This window comes from Dipteris shenzhenensis, chromosome 32, assembly GCF_047967505.1.
Source record: "Dipteris shenzhenensis isolate YYH24624 ecotype China chromosome 32, Dip_SZ_1.0, whole genome shotgun sequence".
Taxonomy (NCBI): domain Eukaryota; kingdom Viridiplantae; phylum Streptophyta; class Polypodiopsida; order Gleicheniales; family Dipteridaceae; genus Dipteris; species Dipteris shenzhenensis.
In genome coordinates this window covers 16,587,685-16,598,069 of record NC_141627.1, presented here as the reverse complement: position 1 = coordinate 16,598,069, position 10,385 = coordinate 16,587,685, and the positions used below count along the sequence as shown (strand labels likewise).

General features: G+C 40.1%; 1 long non-coding RNA gene across 1 annotated transcript; it reads right to left on the bottom strand.

Annotated features, from left to right (window-relative positions):
* Window positions 1-4,802: 4,802 nt before the first annotated feature.
* Window positions 4,803-5,931, bottom strand: LOC147880369 (uncharacterized). The gene is made up of 3 exons (XR_015540601.1): window positions 5,724-5,931; window positions 5,320-5,635; window positions 4,803-5,164 (listed from the first exon to the last, which is right to left on the bottom strand). It is a non-coding gene; the product is annotated as an uncharacterized LOC147880369 (long non-coding RNA).
* Window positions 5,932-10,385: the final 4,454 nt, after the last annotated feature.

Genomic DNA, 10,385 nt, shown 5'->3' with positions numbered 1-10,385 from the left:
ACTGAGGAAATGTTGGTAGGTCTAGAACTCACGATTGTGAATGCTCTCATGCTGAAGGCTGTGATGAGATCCAGGTACTGAGAAAGAGAATGTTCAAGCAGCAAATAGGCCATTCAAAGCTGATAGATGTTTCTTTTAAAATGGAGGGGAAACAGTCCTTACCTGAACATTTATTGCAGTATGCATGTGTTGGCTGCAGGCATACGCCAGAGGACAACCATGTGTGTCGTATAAAATACTGGGTCTGTAGGACTCTCCAAGGCCGCGGCTCATATATTGAAGATGAAAGCTGAAACATTCTTAGCAGAGATCACACAGTATTGCTATTAAAGGGAGGAAAAACTTCTCACTGTGATACTTTGTGGAAGCACTGCTTTTATAGCAGTGTCCCTGGATTTGTGGGGTAATGAAAATGAAGATGCCCTGTCAAGTGCAGAGAGGAGCTTAGTAGCACTTGGGCCCTAAAAACACATAGGTGCTCTTATAGAACTTATTGGGTGTGTGATAATTAATTACAAGGCCTTTGCAGTCAAAGGCTGAAAAATGTTCTGCAGGCTTTATGGATAGATACAAGGATGGAAAGTGTTTCTGTGGGGGACTATTGGTTGTGACACTGCTTTTATAGCAGTATACCTCTACTTGGCAGTGTGGCCAATGGAATCTTCTGTGCTGTGGAGAGATATGGGATGTGTGCTGAGAGCCATATCCAAGCAAATATATTCTTTGATCATCGCACAGCGATCTGTGGCAGTGAAATGTTAACTTCAGAGATGCAAGCTGTATCGATAGATGGATGTGCTGAGAGAGAATTTCTTGTGGGGGGGACTTCTGGTGGTCTTCTGCTTGTGTTGCATTGTCCCTCTTCTTTGCAGGCTGTGTAATGGAGTCTCTGTGCTGAGGGGAGAGATGGCATAGGTCCTTAGCCATGGCTAAGATGAGATAAACCATCATTGTCCTCGTCAGAGTGTGGCAGAATCTATCAATAATTTGTGGACTAGTAGCTGGCGATATCTGTTCAGACCTGAGAGCTAGATAGTGCAAAAATGCCTGCACCTTGCAACCCTGATGAAGTGGACATTCTTCCTTTTGCTTTCTAAGGGTCATCTTAAGATGATCTAGGGAAGAGTCCGGGTCAAGGCAGCTGGTATTAGATACAGGTAGCCCGGTGCTATTACTCTTCCTCTTCCTGGAATCAACTCGTTACCTCCTAACTAGTAAACACCTACTTGTGAAAGCCTAAACATATCATCTTCTGCTCAATATCTACTCTAGATAAATGATGGAATTGGTGAGCATGGGGGCTGGAGTACCAGTGTATTCTCAGTACCTTCAGTGTTTTAAACATTTCGGCATTATTCCTCAGATATGTCAGTCATTTCATTTATGTCATTGGCACTTTAGGGAGGGTGTACTGGACACCGCTAGTTCCCCTACACGGTGTATTTCAAGATGTATTCAGATTTCAGTCTCATAGGCCTTTTTTGGTCTTCTGCTGCACTTTAATAAACACACCTCTCTCTCTCTCTCTCTCTCTCTCTCTCTCTCTCTGCCATAGGTTTCTGCAAGTGAACGGAGGCACAAAGGGTCAGGGCACCGTCACAAGCACGTTTCCAGCCCAAGCACTCGATGGTAGATCATCTAGTAACCATAAGAGCAGCAACTGAGGGAGCAACGAACAAGAAAGGGGCCATTTATTGCTGCTTTGTAGACTTCAAGAAAGCATTTGACACAGTGTCACGTAAAAAACTATGGGAGGGACTAGAAAGCTTCAAGTCCCTTTAGAACTTCATAAAGACTATGCAAGAAGGTACAAGATGAACTTGCAGAGCCACTTGTAAATGGATCAAGTTCCAAAGGAAAGGTCATCATAAGCAGCGATATAGGGGTCAAGCAGGGATGCCCCCTATCACCAGCTCTCTTTGGTCTCTTCATAGACAAGTTGGAAGATTGGATGACAAATATAGTGGAGTCGTCTAGATGGCTGGCTATGCACTATTACTGCTCATTTATGTGGATGATGTGGTCTTGTTTGCAAAAGATATGAGTGATATGCAGGCACACTTGGATGCCTTATATAATTTCTGCACGTATTCAAAAATGCAGGTCAATATAGCAAAAACCAAAGTAATGGTGATCGGGAGGTTTAAAAGCATTGTACAGCTTTCAAAATAAATGCAGCAAGGCACATTTGTGGAACTGGGAGATGAGGAAATTTCTATACACAATGCTTGTGCAACACTTCTCTATGGGTATCCAGCATGGGCGCCCGGGGTCTCCAGAGTATATTGGAAAAGAATAGAAAGAGTGTACAAATGCTTTATTGTAGGAGAGTTAAAGACACAGACACCTTATAACATCTTGTTAGCTGAAACAGGTATAATACCACTGGAAGGTGAAGCACTATGTTATTATCTAGGATACCTCAACAAGATTAAGAAGATGGATGCACAGCGGATACCACGCAAAGGAATAGAGGCGACTAAGATCGTAGCCTGGTATAAAGAGGGGGAGGAATTGATGGAATTATGGGGGATAAAAGCAGGTGATGTACCAAGTGAAATCAGAGACTAAGTGACACTGCTATAGAAGTTATGGCAAGACCCAGGAGCAAAAATGCAGTTCCAAAAATGAGACCGGTAGACAGCTATACAATATAGAAATATCTCGGGAGGGCATCTCAATATTCAAAAGGCATTTAATTTGCAAGCTAAGAGCCAGCTCAGACAATCCAGAAGTGGAGAAGGGTAGATGGATTCAGGACTCCAAGAGAGGCAAGGCTATGCAAAATCTGCACTACAGGAGAGGTAGAAGATGAGTATTTGTGAGAATTTTATTTCAACGTTTGTAATTTGATCACTATTCATTTAGTAGTGGTCAACAGTCCCATAGATCTCGAGGGTCTCAATGCAATCATATCTTGTGTGTGTGTGTGTCTGTCCTCAGTCCCTTCCCCAGCCCATCGCTCAGTCCCCTCCCCCTTCCCCCCCTCCACTCTGCTCAAGCTACACCCAGCCAGTCACTCAAAATCTCCCCTTTCTGGATCCTAGCCTAACCATACAACTTACAAGAGACCTAGGTTGAGATTCGTATGTATGCATAAACAGACAAACCTGTAGCCATATTCGCAAACTCCACCTTTTGAGATGTACTTCTCCCAATCAAATGGCCTCTTGGAACTTATGCTCGAAGCATATCTTCCAAGGGCTGATTCACCCTTTCTGTTTGCCTATCAAACTCACATTGATGATCAACAGAAATCATACTTAAAGCGGTTCTTGACTTTATAAGGAATTCTTGCTAGAGTGCCGAAAGAACTTTGGATCATTTAAGGAAACACGTCTATGTGCGCGTCTCTGGGTGCTGTGTCTTATTGTGTGAAAAAACAAAAGCACTAGGAGAACACCTCTAGAGAAGAGACATTCAAGTCATTCTCATGCGAAGCAACACACACACACAAGAGAATAAAACCGAAAGACTGAAATAGAATAATTAATGATGGGAAAGGACATGCTAGCTACATGTCCATGTAAAAACACATAAAGAAGAATATAGAAGAAGCATAATGAAATAGAAACATATAGAAACATAGGCATAAGCATATCAAAGCATATAGGAACATAGGCATAGAGATAACATAATGGCATAGAAGCATAAACATAGGCAAACATAGCATGAGCATAGCATTAACATACTCATTAACATAAGCATAATGACATAGAACTGTCACTGACTATATCACAAGGCAACCCATACGGCTTGAACAACTGGTGAGCCAATTTAGTATCCCTTACAATTGTCTTTGTGGGTTAAAATCTAGCCATTGTTGTCAATCTATCCGCCACAACCCAAATAGTGTCATGTCCTCGATGAGTTTATGGTAATCCCACGATGAAGTTCATGGAAAGACTCTCCCATTTACTTCCAAGGATGTCTAGAGGATGCCAGCCTGAAGGCGTTTCATCTTATTTATTTGACACAGCTGGCATTTACTACATAAGCAGTAATCTTGGCCTCCTTCTTAGGCAAGTAAAACGTCCATTTTACTGAATCATAGGTTCGTTGTATTCCCAGATGACCTGCGGTTGGAGCGTCAAGACACTCATAGAAGATCTTTCTCCTAACCTCTATGTCATTAGAAACGCAAACCTTTTCATTTAGAAAAACAAGCCATTTCGAATGTACAGCTAACCACCCGCTACTTGAATAAATGTTAAGACTTGTGAGTCTTGTTCTATTTGTGTGGAGCTCCCTATCTGGACCTGCTGCCAACACCGACCGAAATGACTGTCAGTCGTACTACATAGCCCTCTCATGGAGTCATGCAGGCCAGCTCCTATCTCGGTAAAACTCAAAAGAGTTCACCTCACTTATGCGACTCAAAGCATCAGCAATCATGTTCAAGCTGCCTTTTCGATATCAAATCTCCATACCAAAGACCTGCATAAGTTCAGTCCACTGTGCCTTCCTTCCCCTCAACTCAGTCGTATCACATAAGGATTTGATAGACTCATGGTCCGTCAATACAACAAGAGGCATGGGGTGCCGAGAGCACTGCCCTTAAAGAAAGAATAGAATCTTTACTTTTTGGTCATTAAAGAAAGAATAGAAGCTTTACTTTTTGGTCACAACAGTTCAACAGATCTGGTTCAGAGTGTAATACAAGGAAGGAATAGATTTGTCTTCTATTACGGAACAACGGGTGCAGGGAAAACTCACACCATGCTTGGGACAACACAGAGCCTCGGGGTTATGGTCCTTGCACTAAATGATTTGTTTTCCAAGCCGAGGTAGCGCAATAAGGAAGGGGACTACGTGGTGGAAAGCGTAACGCTCCATAATTCCTTTGATCCTCGTCTATTGGTCTGGGTGAGATCCGAGATAACGGTGCCATGATACCTCGACAGATTTAGTTGATGCTCAACTAATTCCTTCGCTTCCTTTTCTTTCAAACTTGGACAAGCCTTACATCTACTAGGATCAATGCCAAGTCGAAACAGGACTTCCTTACTACGGCTAGTCACCAACACAATACTGTATGGATGGTACTCCAGTTCTCTCAAAAGGATTGCTCAGTTGCTGCATCTTCTTGCGAGCTATCAGACACATTGTCCAATGCCAAGAATAGAGGTTGCCTAGGCATTCGTTCCTTTATAGCTCGGTAGCCCTACAGGCAAGAAAAATGATAGGAAACTTTACTCTTGTAGCATGAATAGAGGAAAAATCAGTATCCATTAGCAGGTGGAGAGCAGAGACAAGAGATCCTCCAATTGAATGCGACTAAGCTTGACCTCAAATCTGGCTGCCTAGAGTCGGACTCACCAGAGATCGTTCTAGAAGACACATTGATAGAGTGAAGCGCTTCGGAGAATTTTGCGTTTCATCAAAGTGGAAACTTGAAAAATAGATCCCTAGCGCATCTGTCAACGACCTGAGAATATGGCACGAACAATTCATCAGTAACACCCAGATCCCACATCACGGAATAAGCTCAAGTCGAGCGTTTCTAGTGATACAAATTCCAAAGATAGAGCTCTCAGCCGCTGTCGAGAGTCCACTCCAACTCGTCCATGTTTCCGCAACAAGATAGACTCACAAACTTTAATCAATCTGGCAATTCGAGCTTTAACACCGAGCACTGTGAAACGCACAAGGACAACAAATCACGCGACTCCCTCACTCTAATTGTTTTCAGAAAAACACAATCACTTAACCGTCAAGTTCACCAATTAGTAGCACAACCCCTGCAAATTGATGTCCTCCAACTCCTCGCAGCCTAGGAATGATGAGCCCAGCTCCAACCTTCAAAAAATCTGATCCTTGAACCCCATGCGTTTGATGCGATCAACCACATCTCTTATACGACTCTGCAATATTCCTTCTGGAACATTATCTTCACCTCTCGCTTAAAAAAACCTGGGATGGCTCCCGCATTGTCTACCATGGATGTGAATTTCTTCATCAACGTTGTGCCACAGTTCTATGAGCGCTATTAAGCTCAAATCAGTCAACTGCAGGCAACGAACGAGTTAAAACTCAGCGAGGAGATTCGAGGCGGGTGACGGAGCTAATGGCACAAAACGTTGTTGGTTCTCATGATGGTCTGCGATTTTGATTCCCACGATGGTTAGCGATTTTGATTCCGTCATATGGAGGAGAGGGAGCGGAGAGCTTACCTTCCTTTTTTGGAAAGCCTCCTTTTTCCATGTAAAAAACCACCTTAGCAAGTCCGCTTTAGACGGGTCCTCAAAGGGCAACTCTCTCGTTGCTATAGCCTGCCCCTAGTGGGGCAGTGCTAACAAACTTGGCTCCATATAGATAATGTCTCCAAGTTCAACACATAGAATTCCTTCTCTTGAGTCATCCATCGAACTTGAGTATCATTTAGCTACCCTCAAAAGCTACAGGTCAGTCTTGCTAGAATAAGGGGTTCGCCTACGGCAAAATCGCTAGCGTCGATCTCAACCATGAATGGTCATCTAGAATTCGGTAAGGCCAATACAAGTGCTTCCTTCACTTAAACTTTAGAGTCTTGAAAACCAATTCAATTATCATTCTTGGAGATAGGATTGTTAGACCGAAGTCCATGTCCACACACACACACACGGGGGGGGGGGGGAGGGAGTATTAAGATAAAAGGAACAAGGCACTTATATTGACTATTCAGCTAGACTATGGATTGGTTTGGGCATCATTTTGCATTCTTACATCTGTAAGGTCATTGAGACATGTGTTACTAGAATTGGTATTTCTTTAGCTTGTGAAAACTATGGTCGAAATCAAAGTCTATGAATTGAATTAAGTTTTTAGACATTGTGTGTTACATTAGCCATAATCGTGGAAGCCCATGGCTTGGTTATGGCACAGCGAGACACCAAAGGGCTTGACAGTGCTCATAGACGCGAAGGCTAAGACTTAGGGGATTCCTACATCTAGGCATTAAGTGAAGGGTGCAATGCTAGGCCCAAGAGAGGGCTAAAAGTATAAGGTTCAATGAGGGACACATGACACCACGTGTGAGCACTGGGCTTCGAGGGAGATATCTAGAGAGAGAGCTCTCAAAAAGGACACAGGCAAACTGCGAGGGCACTTTGTGGAATTGTGGCTAGAACACTGTTGCGTATTAAGTAAGAACTATTGCGCGTTACCCACTTTTTAGAATAGTGTCAAATTTTAACTAAAATTTGAAATTAAGGTGAAATTTTGGGAGTTCTAAATTTACAAAAACATCGATTTTTAAAATAAACCATTTAAAAAAAAGGTAGTTTTACAATACTTGAGAATTTATTAACCTAAATATTGATGAGATGCACTTTGTTATGCATGTTTGTTTTTTATAGATTAAAATCATTGACTTTAGATAAATAGTAAGATTATTTGCTTGACATGTTTATTCTTTATAGATTAATCTCTGTAACTTATACAATAATATTGTTTGCTTGAGATCTCTTATTTTCATGAAATTGTACAAGTATGATGAACATTTTAATGAATATAAAAGCATATAGTAAGACAATCTTGATCTCCTCTCCCTCCTTCAAAGAGAGATGATCAGATTACTATATTAAAATCTTTCAAATTTGAAACTTTTTACATTTGGAAGACTTAAAAAATAAATTAAAACATTATGGTATAATAAGGAAAGTTTCAATAATCCAGATTTGTAATAAAATATAAACACTATAAATTATAGAAAAATAATAATTCTCAAATTAATTACCATGACAATTGTATACTCCAAAACAAAGAAAAGAGATCTCATATTCAATAAAAGTGAAGTGTCATTACATGAGATTCAAATGATATCCAACTCTCCAACTCAATAAAAGAGAATGGTCATAACAAGATATTCAACATCTCCAACTCAATATATCCATCTCAATTGTCTAGTATCTATATCAGGTGATTCGTGGGTTGTTTGTTGGGTGGTTGTTTCCTCTGCAGGATTTGGCCCAACCACTACTGCACCCTCAAATAGCTCTGCTAGCTCAGATTCTACAATATTGAAGGCAGGCTAGGGCACTCCAAAGACCATCTGTATTGCTGCATTATCTACACATGACTTAGCGCCAACTTCCTGATCAGCATCAGGAAGATCATTGATGGTGCAGACCCTTTGCAAGATGAATGTAGCTTGCAAAGGGTCTTTCTCTATAGCAATATAGTTCCTCTTCTTTTTGAAGAGCACAGACAATGGTTGTTCTAGTCCTTGCAAAGAAATCACAAACCCAATCATCTTGGACAGTGAACATATCTAGAAGCTCGTTGATTAAACGTTGAGGCTTCTACTATGGATTGATGATGGCTTTACACCTCAACTTGCAAAAATCTATAAGTTCCATTTTCTAAACATCTTCATACGTGCACTTCTTGTATCAGTATACCTAAGTTTTCTAGTCACAGCAGGAAAATGAAACACATTATTAACATTCTTGCATGGACAATGTAAAACTGTTTTGGTCTTCTCAAATAATGAAGAGAAGTAGCCAATGGTCAAATAAATCTCTGTATGAATAAAAAACTATTGAGCGAAGTTATAAAGAACTTACTACATCATGGTCTCCCAAAATGGCAGTGATCCATGAGTGCTTTTGCAACTGATGCTGCCTAAGTAGTGGAATGAAAAATAATACAGCTCCAAATTGGAGCTGTGTTGTGTGCTTTGAATATCGAAACCATGGCATCAATTTGCTTATGTCCCAGAGCAATGTCATTTACAATTCCCTTTAGCTTAAAGCCATAGGGAATGTCTGCAATGGCTAACTTGTAGCCACATCTGGTAATATAAGCAGCAAAATCTTTCATATTACAACAAAAAATGTTGTAGTGATTAACTTTCAATGTTGTAGAGTGAGGGATGAAGCTCTTCATACTATTGTCATACTCTAGAAGGACCAGCCCTTCTTGCCTCTCCTTTTCAAGCCTCACTGATTCAATGTGGGCAAGAAAATTGCTTGGACAAGGGAAGTCCAATATGTTTGATTTTGCTCTAGTTTTCCTACATCACAAACAAAAAAATTTGAATCAATGCTATGTATATATAAATCACTACTATGTAGGCTTTAATCAACAACAATTGCAAAAAAGTAATAGGATGATATAATTACTATTTTCTTGAATTTAATGAAAAAAGGCTTTAAAGACTCAAATGCACTAGACATTGGATAGTCTATGGTAATATACTCTTGAATTCTCATATAAGTTTAATGATTGTAATAGTAAGAATATATTAGATTTTACAAAAAACTTATTATAAACAGAAATGACAATAACAAAAATGTATTGGATAAACTATACAAAAACATAATATAAATAGAAATGAAAAATAAATTCATTCAAGAAAGAGTATAGAAACTTACTCTTCAAAAATAAGGACATCTCATCTAGGGAGAGCTCTTGTGCCTTGACCCGAGCTAATGTAGATAGGATGACTTTTTCATCCTCCATGCCCTACATGGACCTCCACATCGTGATCTTCATATATCTGACAGGGCCTTAACTGTAACATCTTCCCTTTAAAAATCACATTGGGATCATCCTTGTCTTTCAATTGCTTCTGCCCCTTCACCTCCCCCTTTTCACACATATAAAAAATTTCCTCTTGTAGATCCCAAATAAGGCTAGATCTAAATGCCAATTGGAAGAAGTGGTCATATCTCCTCATAGCATCAAAGCATTTGTTTTCATAGAAAACTAAACCTATTTCTTTACAACAATAAATCTTGAATTGAAGTGTAACCTTTTCATTAGTTTTCATGATATCCAAGTATTTGTTGTGGAAGAAACGGATCCTCTATGTAAAAGTCATGCCCTGTCTATATTCACTATCATTATTGTCATCACAAGCCAACAAATTGCTCTCTTCCTTAGTGAGACCTACATAGATCTTACAATTTGTAGATTTGAAGTAGGGCGAGTCAGGATACTCAGTGCACAACTGTCTCCGGGCCTCTACACTTTGACATCCACCAATAACAAAATAATCATACATATTTAGTTTATTTCTATCAAAACTGTGTCCTTGTCAGGGCACTGAGATGGATCCACCATAACCAAGAAAGGGACCACGGGCCACTATGTAAACCCCATATAGCACGTGTGATCAAGGGGTATTAAAAAAAACCCCGACCTATGGATTTTTATAACCTACATACACCCATTAAAGTATCCCTTATGTATGAAAAATTTCACTTTTTGAATTATTAAACCCTATATGTATGTATACTTTTTGTAACTAAAGAAAATGTTCGCACGTGCTATATTACATATTCCTTAGTGGCCCCGTCAGGGGACCACTTTGGAAAAAGGGTTAATCTTCATATTTTGTTTAATCTTTGCCACATGAAGATGGTGCGATGGCTTGACTTCAAGATACCCTCTCATTGAAA